The sequence below is a fragment of the Amblyomma mixtum genome, chromosome 7 (assembly GCF_055824585.1).
Source record: "Amblyomma mixtum isolate Tamu chromosome 7, ASM5582458v1, whole genome shotgun sequence".
Taxonomy (NCBI): Eukaryota; Metazoa; Arthropoda; class Arachnida; order Ixodida; family Ixodidae; genus Amblyomma; species Amblyomma mixtum.
The window spans coordinates 81,309,887-81,328,557 of NC_143018.1; the positions used below are offsets into that span (position 1 = coordinate 81,309,887).

Consider the following 18,671-nt stretch of genomic DNA (forward strand, 5'->3'; position numbering starts at 1 on the left):
AGTGCCTCAACTTGATGTAATGTAAATACGTGTACATAAATCTTCAAGTATTCGCCTCACCCCTGCATCGTCACTCATCTTGAGACCGTCACTGACGGGGCACCCCTGGTGCGAAGTGCTTCAGTCTTCGAGTTAAACCAACCGTCTCTGACGGGGCACCTCCGGTGCGAGGAAGGAGGATAGGGAACCTGTGAAACATTACTGCTGCCTTCATGAAATATTGCATTTCCTGCACAGAGTAATCTCGAGAAGTCCGGTGCGGGAACAGAAGCGGAAAGTTCCTGGAATATGCATTCTTTCACATACTGAACTGGTACCTCAGCCGTCGGGACGAACCTTTTCGTGCGATGAAAAGTAGGCGCACATTTTTAGCGACGGCTGGTTGAATTGTGTAGCGTGAAGTCAACAGATGGAAGAAGCTGCGCCATTATTTGTGCATCCTTTATATGATCGTGAAGTTTTGCGTTGTTTTAAGAAGAGTCTGGTGGGGCTAGTTGTTTCATACTCTAAGAAACAGGTTAACACAGCGCAACGAAACGAGGACAAAAGAGAAGAAACACGAAACACAGGACAGATAGTCAGCGCCCGTCCTGTGTTTCGTGTTTCTTCTTTCTTGTGCTCGTTCCGTTGCGCTGTGTTAATCTGTTTGCGTGTTTGTTTGTTCATAACCTTTGTACGGTGCTTTATAACTTTGTGACGCGAAGTGCGACCATATTTATCTCGAATTGATTTACGGGTTTTAGGTCCCAAAGCGACTGAAGCTATGGGGACGCCAAAGTTATGGGCTCCGGAAGTTTCAACCCAATGAGGTTCTTTAAGGTGCACTGATATCACACAATACACCGGCCTTCAGAATTTCACCTCCATCGAAATTCGAAAGTCCCGCCGCGGTGACTGGGTGGTTACGGTGCTCGGCTGGTGACCCGTTATATGTGGGTTCGATCCCTACCGCGGCGGCCGAATTTCGTTGCAGACGAAATTCTAGAGGCCCGTGTACTATGCGATATCAGTGCACGTTAAAGATCCCCAGGTGGTCAAAATTTCCGGAGTCCTTCACTACGGCGTCCCTCATAGCCTGAGTCATTTTGGACTTATTGGGAAGAACCCTGATCATGGCTACTGAGGTCATCAGATGGTTGTCAGTGTGCAAACCGATGGGTTCCCTATGGTAGGACTCTGCCTGTGAGGCTTGTTTGTTCCTTATAACTGAGAGTCCCGATTCCGCCGGTGAAATCTTAAGGCCGTTCCCCTGCACGAAAGATTGTACCGTGTCGATAGCTCGTTGTAATGACTCTGCAATATCTCTGTCGTCTCGGGAGTTGAAACATATGGTGAGGTCGTCGGCGTGTATAGGAAATATGAAAAAATAAGATGCATCATCATTTTGGGTAGAAAGATGCATCTCATAGATGCAAAGCGAAGAGCTCGACGCGGGTCGGGTCCCTACAACTCGCATCCGTTCTTAATAGATCCTGAACACACCCCATCGGACTGCCCTCTTAAGATGCGTTAAGCGACCCCATAGTATGGTTCACCGACTTGACTATCCTTTTTGCATTGTTTATTGAGAGGATATTAGCTTTCTCTAGAATATTTACCTATGGACAACATGGTGTAGACGTAATCCGAGACGCGAGTTCGATAACGTACATTATGAGTATGGGGGGAGGGGAGAGCACAGATTTATATACTTCGCCTGCAGAAGACAGGTATCGGTACCAGACCTTCTCAGCCACACCGGTTTGCCCACCTTGGAACCTCGTTGACGAATGCATCATTTGATAACCACGTTCGCCATGATCAATAATCATACAAAAATAGAATTTCAGGCTTATATGCAGCCCAACAGAATGCAACAGACTCAGCACAAACATGACTTAAAAAAAGCTAATGCCTCAAGCATAACCAGAGCAAGCAAGCTGTCGTTTATTTCAAGAACGATAGCCGACTTGAATAGGTTACCTCGCGATGTGGTCATCTATAATCCCCCAAAGCATTTTTATCTGCAATCAGATCAAGCCAGTAGGTTTTATGTACTTGGTTTGATTCTTCGAATGTTGATTTCTGGTGCTTTCGACGCCTGCATCGGAATATGACGCTTTTTGTACTTTACGAGTTCGTTTGTTGTGCAGGCTCGACAGTATGCTCAAGCGCTTTTTTGTTGTTGTTGGTGTTGTCTGTGACGGACCAAACATCTTTACAGATCGCGTACCCATTCCTGACTTGGCCTCCAAAAGGCAACCGGCAGGATTCAATACTAAAAAAAAAGAACAAAACGCACCGCGCAGTCATGGTTTTCGTGGTTGCCACGTGGTGCCGCCACAAGAAATCATGCGGGATCGTGGGCGTGGTGTTCAGACTAAAAGTACGGGATGTAACATGAGACCAGCGAACTTTTCAACACTTGTGATGGGGTCTACCTGCGCACTGGGTGCTTAGCAGGCAATTTTAGCCCGCTATGTATTGACCGTACTCCATTGAACGTCCAAGCAGGACTTGAACGTCCAAGCAGGCGGTGACCCAGCTCTAGGGAGAACCTGTGTGAGTGAAACTGTTCTTTTACGCCTTGCCACCTAATGTAATGTTTTTTTTTTCATGAGGCACGTTCTGGCTATGCTACCAGCGCTAATATGTATTCCACGTTACACGAAATGTATGCTTTGGCTGAACTAAGAGTGGATTTTGTCTATTGTATGCCGGTTGTTTTTCGCTTTGTTTTATGAAGGAATACGAACCTTCCTATGCAAGTTACATCTGCAAAAAACGGCGTGGCTTAAAACACGTCTTGCAGTGTTGCTTCTTTTTGCTTGGCGACGGTTTTGCGCCACCCAAATAATCAGACGAGTGGGATCGAGCATGCTCATAAGACTACGTAATGCATGCAGCAGTGAAAAAGTGAACTTTTTCTCTCTCCCGTCTTGTTTATACGCTCCACAGGCAGCCAACTCAAGGTGTTCTACCTCGCTGTATAGCGCCCACTTTACCTTGAACGACCAAGCAGGACTGGGACTCTGAAGACGCAACTCTGGGGACACCCTACGTGAGTACATTTGTTCTCTTGCACATCGTTAGGTTGGTGTTTTTGTGTGGGCGACGCAGAAAGCCGCATGCCTTCGTATCTGTCCCATACGAGCAGCCTGTGTTGCGTTAACATGCAGGCAGCCTTCTTCAAACATCACATTTTCTGCACAGAATATTGTCGAGAAAACCGGTGCCGGAATAGAAGTGAAATTTCCTAAAATATGCATTCTCTCACCTAAACAACTGGTGCATCAGCTGTCAGTCAGCGAGCCATTTCAGGCGATGCAAAGTCGGCGTATACTTTTAGCTGCGGCTACTCGAATTCTAGAGCGCGAAGTGAACAAAAGAAAGAAGCGGCGCCATTTTTAGTGCATCAATGATATTGCCGCGAAGTTTTCTAATAGTTATGCGGTGCTGTTTCTGCATCGTGTGAGACGGTAACCGTTACATTTTGCTACTTCAGTAGGATGTTCTATCTTAGCTTCAAACTCAGCGCGGCTGACAGCAGCGGTCATCGTGTTCTTCGATGTCCGCAAAACGCGCTTGTTGGTATCGCCGGCGCCAAGCTATTAACTACCGTCGCGGGTCAACTGCGTTCGGTGCAACCCAACGCTACATTCATGCACTTTCGCCCCTTGCAGGCATCTCCGTAGCGTCACTCCTACTTTACGCGCGCCGTATACGTAGTGACTTAGAAAACTTCATGCTCATAGATATAGAGTAGAGAACGCTTTTAACGACCGCAGTTATAATGAGCGTTTTTTTTTGCTTAATACAAACGAGGGGAGTGCTACCGTCAAAGTACGCATTGGGACATTGAGGACTACATTTTAGACACTAGGAACAACCGCGACACCGTAAATATGTAAGATTGAGAGGGAAGGCGCACCAAATTTGGCCACGTAGACCAAAAACCCGCTTATATGTAAGGTGCGGAGTTTGAGCAGCACCCTTCCGTCCCCTGGTGACACTCGCCCTCTGAACGAATGCGGGGACCAAAATTTCAGTACGAAAGGCAACACGTTGACGACGAAGTGACCATTTAACCAAATCGTGCCGTCAAAAACGAATGCCTTGAAAGGCAAAACTGCGCTGGTGGAAGGCACCGCAAAATTTTGCGTTAACGGGAAGAACGGCTGCGACAAACGGCTACCTATCGTCATCGAGAAGTCCAGTCAACTGATACTTTGGGACGTGCGCATTCGTATGTTTCAAGCTGAACTGAATGTCCCGGATAATGCCTCACTTTTTGTTATTCCTGGAGCGTGCAACCAGACATGAGCTTCATGAGGGTGTTTCATGATTATCTCGTCGTGTGGCTTGTGCACTCGTCCGTGACATGGCGGAAACAACAGGAGCGTCTGCTCGTTCTTGACAAATTTGCGACGCACCACGCGTTGTCTTCTCTGCATGTGGTGCCAATGCTCTTCTCGCCACCGAATGTAAAGTGCAAAATTCAGCTACCGGACATGAGCGTCATTCCCGCGCTCAAGGTGTCCCAGCATCCGCGCTATATACAGCGCGTGCTCATACCAAATGATGCCGAAGGCGGCGTTGTACCGTTTCAGGTATCTTTGTTCGCCGCTGTGGAAATGAATGAGGCCTTGTGGATGCGGCTTACAGCGGAGTGAATAGGAAATTGCTTCCCTGAAGCACAGTTCATTGGTGAGGATACGACAGAAGACGCTGTTGTGCATGCGCGTGATTTGACACATGTGGAATTGTAACAACGCGTTGTTGATGCACAGATGGCCGGGCATGACTTCACATGAGATGACTTTGAGAGGTGCGGATCATGATGCCGTCATTGCAAAGCGAACTCTGAACAGGCCATTGTTCGTGAAGTGCGAGAATTTCCCGGTTGCCCAGAGTCTGCTGACGAAAATTTCGAGTTGCCACCGGTTTCCATGAGCGCTTTATCCCCGGTTAGTTAAATCGGTTTCTTAAAGCATCTCGTTTCTTGACCTTAGACGGAAACATGCGTATGGCCGCTCTCCAGAGCTTGGAAATCGTCGTGATAGCGTATGCTTCGAAGAATCCAACGCGCATAATGAATGTTTCTGAGAACAAACGTTTGTTAAGTCGGATATCGCATTTCTGGCTGAAAATTAAAAGTCCGCTTACTACGAATCTCGGATGCAACGAACGAAATCGGCGCTTCCATCAGTTTTTAATAGCGAGCTCGACTGCGTTGCTCTTTACGAGCCGCGGCGGTGGAGGAATGGCTACGGTTTTCGGCCGCTGACCCGAAAGACATGAGTTCGATCGCGGCCACGGCGGTCGCATTTAAGTGGAGGAAAAAGTGGATGTAAGTGCACGCTAGAAAAAAACCTCAGTTGGTCGAAATTATCCGGAGGCCTCCACTACGGCGTCCCACATAGTCTGAGTCACTTTACGACATTTGACCCCATGAAACCAACCATACCGATCAATTTTGAGTTATAACCTTTGCCCTACGTTGTAAGAAAAAAATTATTAGTTTATTTTATGTAGTTGTGTACTTATTCTTATAGAATGAGTTTGTAATGTCTATTTTGCTCTAAAGTCTACCTGCACATACCGCACCGATGTACATACTTCTCCAAATTTTTATATAAAGATCTTTAAACTTTGAAAGATCGTCTTACATTTAATTACGCAGCCTACGGTGTGCCCAACTCCACAATGGCGTTTATTCAATCTACATTATGTACATGTAGCATCATGGGCATCAATATGCAGTGAATTTAACCATTATTCTCTTCTCTCTCGATCCCTATGTCACCATCCAAGAGTCTACAGCATCTAGGAGGGATTTTATTCGTTAACCGCTCTCTTTCTCCTGTTTGTGAGCCTTCTTCTGAAGTGAACCATGTTGCCCCCCGAAGTAGTGATTCAGGGTAGCCGGCCATTAATTTTTCAAAGCAGGGTTGATATAAAAAGCGAAGCTCTTCGCGGGGTAGTAATACCAGTACTGGCGGACGTCGCAAAAATGGCGAATCATGTGAACTACTAAAGTGATTACCCTAATTCTTATAGTTAGCATTAAAAGATTTCTAGCAGGCTGATACTGATGGCCATTTCAGTTCTTAGAATTCATAAACGCGATTACTTAGCTGCTATGGCTCAAAAAATTTAGGCCATTTATCGCGCTATTAAAAAACCACGAGCTTTCGGGAAAGCGCAAAGCGACGTCAATGAAATGACGCACGTACCACGGGACAATTTCAGCCCCGCCCATGCTGCAGTCTTCCCCGCTCCTATCTACTTGGCTGCTCCAGCGCAGGCGGGGCAGAGAATGTCACGTTGTGCGTGCGTCAAGTGGTGCCGCGATTTGACTGGCGTTGCTCTGCGCCCTCCCGCATGCCCGCGGTTTTCGAATGTCTTCAGAAGTGGCCCAAATTAGCAGAGCCGCAGCAGCGATGGTAATCACGTTTTCAAAATTCCAAAAACTAATATCGCTACTACAAACGGCTGAGTAAACATTCTTTATGTGCAATCAGATGTCTATCGGCAATAGTTTAAAAGGTAACTATTAGCATTATCTGAGCCGCTTTACTAGTTAACATGATTCCCATGTTTTCTTGACGTCCGCCAACACAGGTATTACTTCTCCGCAAAAAACTTCTTTAAATTGCAAAAACCAAGTTTTAAAAATTTAGTGCCGGCTACCCTAAAACGACTGCTAAACTGCGATATATTACCTTTTTAATTTTTGTATTTTTAAGAATTGATTTATATGATTGCTTCTGCCGTTGTAGTCAACAATAAAACTTTTTTTTCTCAACATTTCTACTTTCCTTCTTTTTATAAGTATTCTTGCTGCTTAGCATGCTTTGTTGATTTCCCTTTGATTTCTTTTCGCCAAAGCACTCTCCTACTGAGTTGGTACTTTACCCTGATGTTCCACCCTCAAAGTGAAGGTTCTTTAGGGGTTCCTGAATTTCAAAAATGAGAACGGAATGGTTTCTACCAAGGCTCTAATAAATGTTTTGTAACCGTTTTTCTCTAGACTTAGTACAAAATTATTAAAATGCACGATACGTAATCACCTGATCTTGTACGCGAAGAAGGAAAGGAGAGGCGAGAAACAGTAAGCGCGATGATTTTAGGCTTACAGAGGTACCACGAAGTTTGGAGTCGGAATGGTGACATTATAGATACATGCATACGTCTCGGGGTTAGGCTGTCGCTTTTCCGCCGCTACATTTCCTTCTATGGCTGCAAAGTGCGAAAGTGGCCGTGGTTGATAATCTATCGACGCCTGAGTAGTTATCCCAAAAAAAATGAAAGAAGCTGGATGGAGCTGCTCAAAAGGAGACAGCTTCTCACCCCTCAGCTGCCAATACAGTAGACGCTGTGTCACCGTTGTTACCACATCACCGCGCAGAGCTAATCTACCGAACAACCGCTCCATTCAAATCAGGCACGCCTAATGCGATTTCATGTCGGAAGAGAAAGCTCCGGCGCCCAAGTGGAATTTCTCCGTGAAGTGGAACCAATCCTTGGATGGGCCGGAAAAGGGGTCCCCTGGAGCTCGCTGACATATTAGAAACTGTGGCCTGAGAACTTTTTTCGAACCGGATGGAATTTACACTCTGGATGTTAAAAACATTGGGCATATAAGGAACTGCTGTAATTTTCACAAGGGTTAAAAACAAATTTGAAGCATATTCACATCCTCGGCTTCCCTGAAACACCTGGAATAGCGAGAAATTAAGCTTCAGCGCCTACTTGCGGTCCCCAAACTAGCGCCCCCCCCCCCCCTCCCATCAGAGCTGCCTGAACACGCTGCAAGAAGCCCCGTACATCAGCTTACGGCAGTACATACACTACTGGCACTGTTTGGATACCTTGTACGAATCCGCTCTTTAATGCTTGAGATGTCGACGTGGTGCGTTCCCTTCAAATGCCCGCGTCGTGCGTGTTATGTTAGCATAAATCTTTGCGAGAATATTCCTCGATGCAACCAACAATGTGGCATGCTTGAACTATCGCAAGAAAATATTGCGCAAAATTGGCTGTGGTTTCACCAATGGCCATCCCGAGCAGAATTGCGGAGGCAACGGCGCGGCAATCGCAGCGGCGGCGGCATTACAGGGGGAACTTTGACTGCCTAAAATGCGTAGAGGCGAAAGCAATTTCTGCACCACTTTGGCTGCCTCTGTGCACTGATGACATCACCACTGGATGGCGTCAGTCGTATTTAGGTACTCATTACTAAGTAATAATAAATTACTAATTAATGGCTAACTACTTATTAATTACCAAATATTAAATCAACTTCTTATTAATTGCTCTTAAGCTTTGATTTAGGAGTGGAATGCAACAGCGTGTTCTAGCACTGCCAGGGTTTCCACGGAACGCCACCACCCATTCGGACCTGGCCGATGTCGAAGGCATCCAGCATGCGCTGTATGCCGACGACATCACTATTTGGGCCACCCAAGGTAATGTGGGTCCCATGGAGGAATGCCAGCAAGCAGCCGCTGAAATAGTAGACAACTATGCGGCGTACTGCGGCCTCCAGTGCTCCGCACAGAAATCAGAATTCGTGCATATTCGGCCATCGCCGAAGTGTGCAATCAACATTTCCCTCTCCCTCGCCAGCGGCCCCATCCGTGAGGCATCGGAGTTCTCAGACTCTTTATTAGTAGAACACGTCGCGCAGACACAACACTGGCCAAGCTGCGTAGGGTTGGAGACCAGGTGGGCCGCATGGTCCGTCGGGTCTCCAACAAACGCGGAGGTCTACGAAGCACACATGCGTTGCGACTCGCACATGCTTTCGTTACGAGTCCAATACTCTATTCGACCGCCTACCTTCACTTACGCAAGCAGGACGAAGATATCTTGGAGGTTACCCTCCGTAAGATCATCAAAAAGGCGCTCGACCTTCCGATCTCCACCTCCAACGCGAGGCTCCTCGCGCTGGGAGTGGTGAACACCTATCGGGAGCTGCAAGAAGCGCACCTCACCAACCAATACACGCGTCTTGCCCAGACCGTGTCCGGTCGTCGCCTTTTGGACCGACTACACATTCAGCACAACCGTCACACAGAGGAAAGGGTACGAGTGCCCGAAATGTGGAGATGCGCCATCCACGTTCGACCGCTTCCTACGAAAATGTCAAAAGAAGCCCCTAACAGCCGCCGGCAGGCGTGGGCGGATGCCCTCCACCGCCATTATGGCAACAAATAGCGTGTATTTTATACGGCCGGGGCCGGCCCGCACCGCTCTAGGGGGGGATGCATTGTACACGGCAGCAGTCATACACCAACAAAAACAGGTGGACGGGCTCACTTTCAAAGCTCCCAGCGCAACTCACGCTGAGGAGGTGGCCATCGCCCTGGCGGCCTCTCACCCTCAGGCGCAATATATCCTCTCAGACTCGCAAGGAGCTTGTCGAAATTACGAGCTGGGTTGCGCCTCCCTCAAAGCTTATTGAATACTTCGGAACGCGGCACGGGACCGAGATCCTACGCTACGCTACTTAGTTTGGATTCCGGGTCACCAAGGCCTACAAGGTAACGAGGCCGCAGACGCAGCCGCCCGCGCACTCACTTCCCGGGCCCCTGGCGATGACCTTACCTATTCGGATCTGGATAACGAACCCCTTTTAAAATTTAAAGATATAGTCAATCACTATCAAGATTCTCACCGCAAGTACCCGACCCCCCTCAAGGGGCTGGGAAAAGCAGGTGAGCGTCTTCTGATAAGACGTTTTACAAATACATTCTTGTGCCCGGCAGTCATGAAACACTTCGACCCCTCCTTTTCTGGCTCCTGTCCATACTGTGCGGAGGTGGCTGACACCTACCATATGGTGTGGGCATGCTGGAAAAATCCTTCCCCCCCCTCCCACTCCAACCTAACCCGAGAGGACTGGCAGGCGGCCCTGCTCGGTTGCAACGACCTTCCGGCCCAACAGGCCATGGTCCGGCGTACCCGAGCGGCGGTAGAGTCAAATGGGGTCCCGGAATGGGGACCCCACCTAGTATTGTGAGGGGGGTGGCGCACTAATTACCACCTCCCAAACTACCTCTCCATGTGCAACCTGTAATAAATGCTTCACACCACCATCTATGTCTTACCCTTTGAACGCAACTTTTTTTGAGGAACGGAAATGGCGCAGTAATTCTGTCTTCACGTGGACCCCTGAACCGCACCTTACAGCAAGGGAGTGAAAGAAGAAAGAGAAAGAGGGGCCGGAATGAAGAAAATGAAAATTGTATTTTAGAAAAAGAAATTACGCAGTAACTGCCTCACACTTGCTCCTCGCGCATGCGCAGTTCGGGCTCTCCGAGGTTCGCAATATCGCCCAAACCTAGCGTAGTGTTGCTTCCGCTCCAAAAAAAAAATTGACTTTCCCTAACGCCACATTTTTTTAAACTTCATTTGCAGAAGCGGTGTGCTCTCCTGACTACCACGACAGAAGTTGTGTTCCGGTCTTACTGGTGGACAACCATCGTCGAAGGGTGCTGAACACTACCAGCATGACCCCTAGCGCCGTATTCGCTCACGGAACAGAGCTCAGTTCAGCGGCAGCCACCCGTATTGCAAGGAGATGTCATCAGCTGCCCCTCTAGCGCCCACGTTTCAGTGAACTTTGGCGATGTTACGAGACACCTGCACCTTGAGACAAGAGGACAGCCATCGAAACGCTCCGAGGACGCTGCGGTGTTAGCGAAGTGCGACTGTAAGAGCGATATGCGCTGTCACACAGGAGGACGACCGTATCACAGTGTTATGAGTCGTTTTACAACTGAAAACTCTACAGCGCTAACTCGGCACAATAATACGCACACTGGCGAAAGCCCCTTAAATTGCGACGCGCGTCCTTCCACAGCTGCAGAGTCGAGATGTGTCAATCCACATGACAGTACGCACCGGCAGGACAAACGCTCTGAGTGTGATATGGAAACTCTTACAACTGCACAATCTTCAACCTTAACTCGAAGCAAACGTACGCACACTGGCGAGAAACCGTTCAAGTGCAGTATATGCCCTTTTGCAACTGCATATTCTTCAACCTTAACTCGGCACAAGCGAACTCACACTGGAGAAAGACCCTTCAAGTGCGATGTGTGCCCTTTTACAACTGCAGTTTCTGCAGTTGTAAAACCGCACACTGGGAAAAAACCGTTCAAATGCGACCTGTGCGCATTTAAAGCTGCTCGCTCTGACAGCCTAGTTCGGCACAAGCGAAAGCATACTGGAAAGAAGCGCTTCATTTGCTACATGTGCCCTTTTGCAGCTGCAAGGTCTATCAGCCTTACTGTACATAAGCGTACGCACACTATCGAAAAACCGTTCAAGTGCGACATGTGCTCTTACACAAGTGCAGTCTCTTCAAGCTTAATTCGGCACAAGCTAATTCACACTGGGGAAAAACCCTTCAAGTGTGACATATGTCCTCATGCAACGTCTCAGAAAGGGAATTTAAAGCGCCATATGCTGACGCACGCTAGCGCAGAGGGCTATCGCTGTACCCTGTGCTCATTCGTGTGTTCAGATAGAGAGGGCCTCAGAGAGCACGTGTCCGGTCACGGGCATTGAAGTATTGAGATGGGTTCGCCAATTTCAGAAAATATACTTGCCGCTGAAGTCCACCCCTATGCGTATTCCCAGATAAATAAGCCCCCTCGATGAGTCATGACGTGAGACGTATTGTTCTTGAAATCCGACGGACATGCGTACTTTACTATTCGGTTCCTAATGGAGGGAGATAAAATGCAAGATTCCCTCACCTTTTATTCTTTATTCGCTCTGCGCATTGCAGCATTGTCTTGTTGATAAGTGATATTTTAGAACTGGACACAGCATCAGTCCTTCGATTTTTGTCCGAAGTGTGAAAGTTCGTATACAGAAGGAGGTATGGAGCAAAAATTACGGAGGGCACTTAAGACTACTTGCTTGTTTAGAATTTAAAAGCATCCATTTTTGTATTTTTATAAATTTTTATTTTTATGTATATATTTGTCATTTTAGCTTCCTTTGTAATTGAACACCTATTCGTTACCATACAGTCGTCAGGCAACGCGTATTCTACGCGTGCCTATGTTCGTCATGAAGCTATGTGGTTTTGCGACCTATGGGTTGTATGCTCGCATCGCAACCTGAAACTCCAGGGTTCAATCCCCTGCACCTTCGGAAGAAATGTTGTTTTTCTTTGTACACCATCTGGCAGTTTTGTGACCAATGCCGCTGGTGAACGGCGACACAGCGTTTCGTTTTAGATGAGCCACATAATTCTTTCCCATTGATAAACTGCAGAGATTAAAGCTGGCATGGCCATTCAGTGCTCGCCGCTTTTCTATGAGAGCGTAACTTGATTTATAAGATTCATGACCACTGCAGCCGAAATGATTGTCTGTCTGGCTTCCAAATACTTGCTTACAGTGCGAATGAGGAAGTTGGGCTGCGGGCAATCTGTATGTCGGAATAAAATTGCCACAGCTGTTCGCCACGAGACTGGTGTATTGACTTCATCCTATGATGTCTGTACTTCTGTCTAAGCTGCTCATTTGCACTTCAACATTCAAATAAAGAATAGATTTTTCAGTACATGCCTCAGAAATGTTTTTGAAGGAAATCGTCTGACCAGTCGACATTCCCTGGGTATAAAGCAGAGTTTTCAAACTAGGTTCAGCACACTATGACTATCCAGCACATCTATCCGCTAGCTTATGCGGGGAGCCAGTTAAAAGCGTACGAGTGAAGTAAAGGTTGTTTCAATATAACAACCAATCTCGCTGGACTCAGGAAGCGCGCCGTAAAGAGAGGGATAAAGCAGCAAGTGAAATAAGGATGGCAGAAAGACATGTCTTAGTGGAGGGCTCCGGAAAAAAGTTGACCACCTGGGGATCTTTAACGCGCGCTCACATCGCAGAGCACACGGGTATCGCCTCCATCGAAATGCGGCTTCCGCGGTTAGGCTGGAACCCGAGTACTACGGCTCAGTAGAAGAGCGCCTAAAGGGAGGGGGGGGGAGCTGCAGTGTAAAAAAGAACATTGAGCATAACTGGTTATACGTGCGTAACCTTGCCTGGGAGCATACGTTTGGTAAAGCGCTACGAAGCAGACGAGCATCATTTTGCCAGCACAAAGGTGGGCCCTATTCGCGCAGCATTTTGATGGAGAATATCTTTGGACAGCCCTTGGTCATTGCGCTGCCGGATTTCTCATAGCGTCAAAATACCTGTCGTGCCCCACCTGCGGTGGTACTAGAATGCCTTCCGCCCTCCGAAAGGGCACAGTGAATAGAGTGCTCGGGTGGTGAGCCCGATGATGCGGGTTAAATGGCGGCCTTGACGGCTGAAGGTACTTGGAGGCAAAGCGGAAAAATGTCTTTTGCGCTGCACGATTTTAGTGCACGTTAAAAATATCCACGGGATCCAAAATATTCTGAAGCCCTCCACTACGGCACGTGTTTGTTCCTTTTTTTTTCCACCACCTGCATCCTCTGTGCAAGTAAAATACATAAAAAAACTGGCAGCGGCTTAGCTCAGCTGTGCCAGGATATAGATAGCTAGAGCTACCTTGGCGTCTCCGTTTGACAAGACGTTCTTCTCTTTGGCCAGGCGTCTCCACCGCTCATTCACCCTCGGCGCCGGCGGACGTGGTCGGGCCGGCGCGGCTCCTCGCCCGGCGGCGGTGGCGAACTCTGATGTCATGCACCGCGCACCTGCTGCTACTCTCTGGTTTCGCGCATGCGCACTATCGGCCTCCCAGGCTCACGGCGAAATGCTCGACTGGGTAGTGTAGCTCTCGCTAAAAATTGTTTTTGATTTTTATTATGCACTTTACGGTACTTTGTAAGGCCTGTAACGAGAACATTTTGGGAGAGATCTGCCTGGTCAAGAACTAAATTATAAAAAAGAGAACAACACTCATACCAAATTGCCATGAGAGCCCTTCCATCCGATTCCACCTTGGCACCTTTTCTACGGTTGATTGGGTATCAGCAGAAGACGGACTTTCAATGCGAAAGCATTATTAGTACCATTACAAGAAAAGATAGTGGTGTGAGTAGGTGCGCCAATGTGCGCGTGTGCGCGTGTGCGCGTGTGCGCGCGTGTGCGTGAATGTGTGTGTGTGCGCGCGCGTGTGTCCATGTGTGTGCATGTGCACGTGCGTGTGCACGTGCGTGTGCATGTGGGGGTGCGTGTTGGGGTGGGGGGGGGGGTGTCTGTCTGTGTGCGAAGGGAGGAGGGAGAGGGGGGTCGCTGTGGTGCAAAGGTTATGGTGGATGGCTGTTGACCCGAAAGAATCTCGTCTAAACATGCGTCGCTCGATAATGCTCTTCGCCATCAGCAATTATCTCACAAAGAAACAACAATTTTAGGCTTATATGGAGCGTAATACAACACGAAAGACTGGGAAGAAACATGAAAAAGCAACTGCAATCCCTCAGTGCAACCCAATGCATAGAAGATGTCATTATTTCCAAGTACCATAGCCTATTTGAACTGGTTGCTCGCTGTGTGGCCACAGTATAATCACCCGAAGCATTTTTATCAGCAGCCAGATCAAGCCAGTAAGTTTTATGTAGTTGGTTTCTATCTTGCACAGTATGTTTTTGATGTTTTCTGCCCTGCATGTAAAAGTGGCGCTTTGTTATTTTTGTTTGTGGGCCAGTTTCTTCCACAGAAATTGAACTGTGTTCCGATTTCCTTTCTTTTCGTCTTGTTTGTTATCTGTTATAGACCATGCATTTGTACGCGTCATATACCCGCTCCTGACTTGGCTACAAAAAGGCGGGTGGCAGTATTGAATAAAAAAAGGAAGAAAAGCAAACACATTGTGCAGCCTTGCTCGTCGTGGTTGCCGCTTGATGGCGCCACAGTAAAAACTTGAGCGGGGGCGTGGTTCTCAGGCAAACAGTGCGGTGCGTAACAGAGAACCAGCGAACTTTTGAACAGATGCGCCGGTGTCTATAGCTGCTACACTGGATGCCTAGTTATGCTGTTGTAGCACGCTATATAGCGTTAGCTTTACGCTAAATGACCAAGCCGGACTCGAACACCGAAGATCCAACTCTAGGGTGACCCACTGTGAGTCTTTTGCGCATTTCACGCCGCCTGTCTTTTGTGCGAGGGTAGCGTTATAGCGGTTTGCAGAGCCAATATCTATTCCAGGTGACGTGAAATAAATGGTTTGGTCGAACTCAGTGTCTCTTCCGTCTATCTGTTCATATCCTGTCGTTTTCGCTCTGTTTTATGAAAAAGTATGAGCTGTTCCTACAGTGTTTACCTCTGCAAAACGAAGTGTGGCCTAACAGGCGCCCGACAGTGTTGGTTCTTGTTTCTTGCCTTTGGTACGGCGCAGCAGTAAAGAAGTGAACTTTCTCTCGTGACTTGTCTAGACGCTCCACAAGCAGCCAAATCAAGCTATTCTACCTCGATCTGCAGCGCCAACTTTACCACGAACGATTAAGTAGCACCGCCAACTTTACCACGAACGATTAAGTAGCACTGGGACACTGACGACGCAACTCTGGGGAGACCACACGTGAGTACATCTGTTCTTCACATCGCTCGGTTGATGTTTTCTGTGCGGGTGCCGCGGAAAGATGCACGCTCTCCTACCTGCCCCGTACTAACAGCCCGCTTTCTGTCTGCACCTTGGCAGCCTTCATCAAGTACCGCATTTTCTCATTCTCGAGAACTTCGGTGCGTTTCTTAAATTTGCATTCTTTCACCTAAACAAATGGTGCGTGAGCTATCACTGCGAACTATTTTGAGCGATGAAAAGAAGGCATACATTTTAGCTGCAGGTGTTGGAATTTTAGAGCGCCACGTCAACAAAAGACAGAAGCTGCGCCATTATTAGTGCGTCGATTATATTACCATAAAGTTTTGCAATGTTTGTCGGGAACGGAGTGGATTCCTAGATAAGGCAAGCATAGGAGGAGGTGGCAGAAAGTTAGATGGACGGATGTGATTAATAGATTTGTGGGAATACGGTGGCCGCAACTGCCGAAGGACAGGGTTGATTGGAGAGATATGGGAGAGGCTTTTGCCCTGCAGTGGGCGTAGTCAGGCTGATGATGATGATGAATTTTGGTACGTGGCTTTATAATTTTGTGACAGGAAGGGCGACCACATTTCGAATTGGTTTATGCGGTTGACGTCCTAAGACGACTCAGGCTACGAGGACGCCGTCGTGAAGGGCTCCCCAAATTTCTGCCACCTGGGGTTCCTTATCATGCGCTGACATCGCACAGTACGCGGGCCTCCAGAATTTCGCCTCCACCGAAATTTGACCGCGGCGGCCGGGATTGAACCCGCGTATTTCGGGTCAGCACCCGAGCCCCATAACCACCGCGGCTGCTTTTTTCACAAATTATCGCAGTTATCTCCTACTGCTTCAACGTTGTGCGATTTATAGCCCTAGCACATGGACCTTGCCGCGAAAGTTTATTTGCCCGCTTTAAATTTAGTGCGGCTGAAAGCAGCGGTCAGTTGTGTTTTCTACGGCCGTAAAATGAGCTGGTTGCTATCGCTTCCGCCAGTCTGGTTAGTACTGTAGCGATCACATTTGTCTAAAGTGGACCTGTGGGCTCTGCAAATACCGTCACTTTAGCTCCGAACTGCGCCTGCGAAGTCTTGCCGCAGTCATCGGGTTCGTGTTCGCTTGGTCAAATGCGTCATGAGAGTGGATGCTGCAGCATTCTCCGCGGACCGAGATACAGGCTTGCCTGATTTGCGGCTCCCGAGAGCTGAGTTTCCAAGTTCCTTCGCCGAGGAAAACTCATGACGTCGCCTCTTTCCACTGCGACGATTCCGCACACGAAGTTTAGCGTGAAAGTGACGCATGGCAAGTCTGATATGATGCAAACTATAAAAATACGATGACATGCACAAACCATATTTCGATACGCGACGCAGAACTGACCCTACTCAGAGGCCAGCGTGCATTTCGAAGCCAACCATCGACACTGAAGTAGCATTTCATGGCCGCAAGGCTACCGACCTGGTAGTCAAGAGAGGCGACACTATCATCAGCGGACTCTGTGCAGCCATCATGATTGAAGTCATGTTCATTCACGACGGGCCCCGAATCCACACTGCAGGAAGGGTTCTCATACGCATTAAAGGGCAACGGCACCATATTTCGAGAATTGCCTGATATTCAAAGGCTGTAGGTAAAGCATGCCAATTGCTTTTGCGCTTGTATTTTAAATAGTGACGTCCTCAACGACTCAATTTTAGGCTTCTTCTCATAGCGCAGAAGTGCGGGCAAGTTCGGTGTCACGTTACGGAAGGAAAGGGTTCAGATTTTCGCTGCCGTCAACCAAATCCTAGCGTGGTTCGTTTGATGCTGGCAAACAACTCTCGGTGGGCTTTTCCTTCAGTGGCGTTGGCTTTTTCCTTCAAAGCAAGCGCTTACGCTTAGAAATGTACGGGTATCTTTGATGACATCATCATAAGCCCTCCCACTTGGCGCTGTGTGCTGCGGAGAAACTTGAATGCCACCGAAATTTTCATCAGCGTTTGCGTCACCATTTCAAACTCTAGCCCTGAAGGATTTAACATCAATTACCTGCAAGTTTCACGCATTCGACCCCCTAAATTTCGTCGATTGATAAAACTTATGCAGTTGCCCTTAAAAGATCATGTTTTGCTTGAGTGCTGCTGAACGCACGTAGTTACTTGGGCTGGTAGTCCTGCGGCTGTGTTCTCAGGACCTTATCGTATTCATAGGCTTCCTGCAGTGAACATAAAGAAAGTCAACGGCCTCAGATCCCAGCACTTCTCCGTTTCGACGGCGGACTTAGAGGTGTGTTCTGAGGCGACCCTGCAAATAACATTGCTCAAGTGTGCTCGATGATGGTTTATGGTTTATTGAGGTTTAACGTCCCAAAGCAACTCCAGCTATGAGGGACGCCATAGTGAAGGACCACGGAAATTTCGACCACCTATGGTTGTTTAACATGCACTGACAGCGCACAGTACACGACCCTCTAGAATTGTGCCTCCTTTCGAAGCAGGTATCTTTCACCCTGGTCAACCGTTGTAATCCCCGTGGCTCCTTGAATTGCAAGGAATTGCATGAATGCATCGTAGAGTGAAACAAACAGTTCCTCCTGGACCGAGGATTGGCATTGCAAGAGGCGACGTATGTATCGGAAATTGCTAAGCTGAGGTTCTGGCTCAAAACTTTGCAAAAAATCTCCAAAGCTGAGATGAAGCACGATAATTCTGCTCTTAGATCAGAGTGCCGAGGAAAGCAAGGGACTCGCTCTTCTAGAGATTTACTAAAGGACTGCAGTAGCTCAAGCACTCTAGGACATTCTTATCAATTGAGAGACCTCCTAACGGCGAATAGACGATGCCTTAATTCCCCAGTAAAGCCCCAGCAGACACCACGGAGTCACGAAACTTTTCATCATAACTGACGATTACGCGAGCGACCTGTCTCTCAATGTCCATAGCAAGTGACAGCACGAGAGCGTGACGCTATCAGATATGAGGTCGAAAAAATGATGTTGCCCGGCGTCATCAAGCCATGCTTTGTCTCATGAAGAAGGAAGATGGCACTCTTTGGTACTGCCTTAATGACAGCAGCCTCAACAGCATAACGATTTGCAACACTACCCTGTATCCACGACACCCGGATCTGACTGCAGCTCGAAGTACTTCTTGTCGGTGGTTCTCAAGATCACG

General features: G+C 48.0%; 1 pseudogene; it reads left to right on the forward strand.

Moving 5' to 3' along the window:
- The first annotated feature begins 4,298 nt into the window (after positions 1-4,298).
- Positions 4,299-18,671, forward strand: part of LOC149336621 (endothelin-converting enzyme 2-like) — a 62,844-nt pseudogene continuing 48,471 nt past the window's right edge.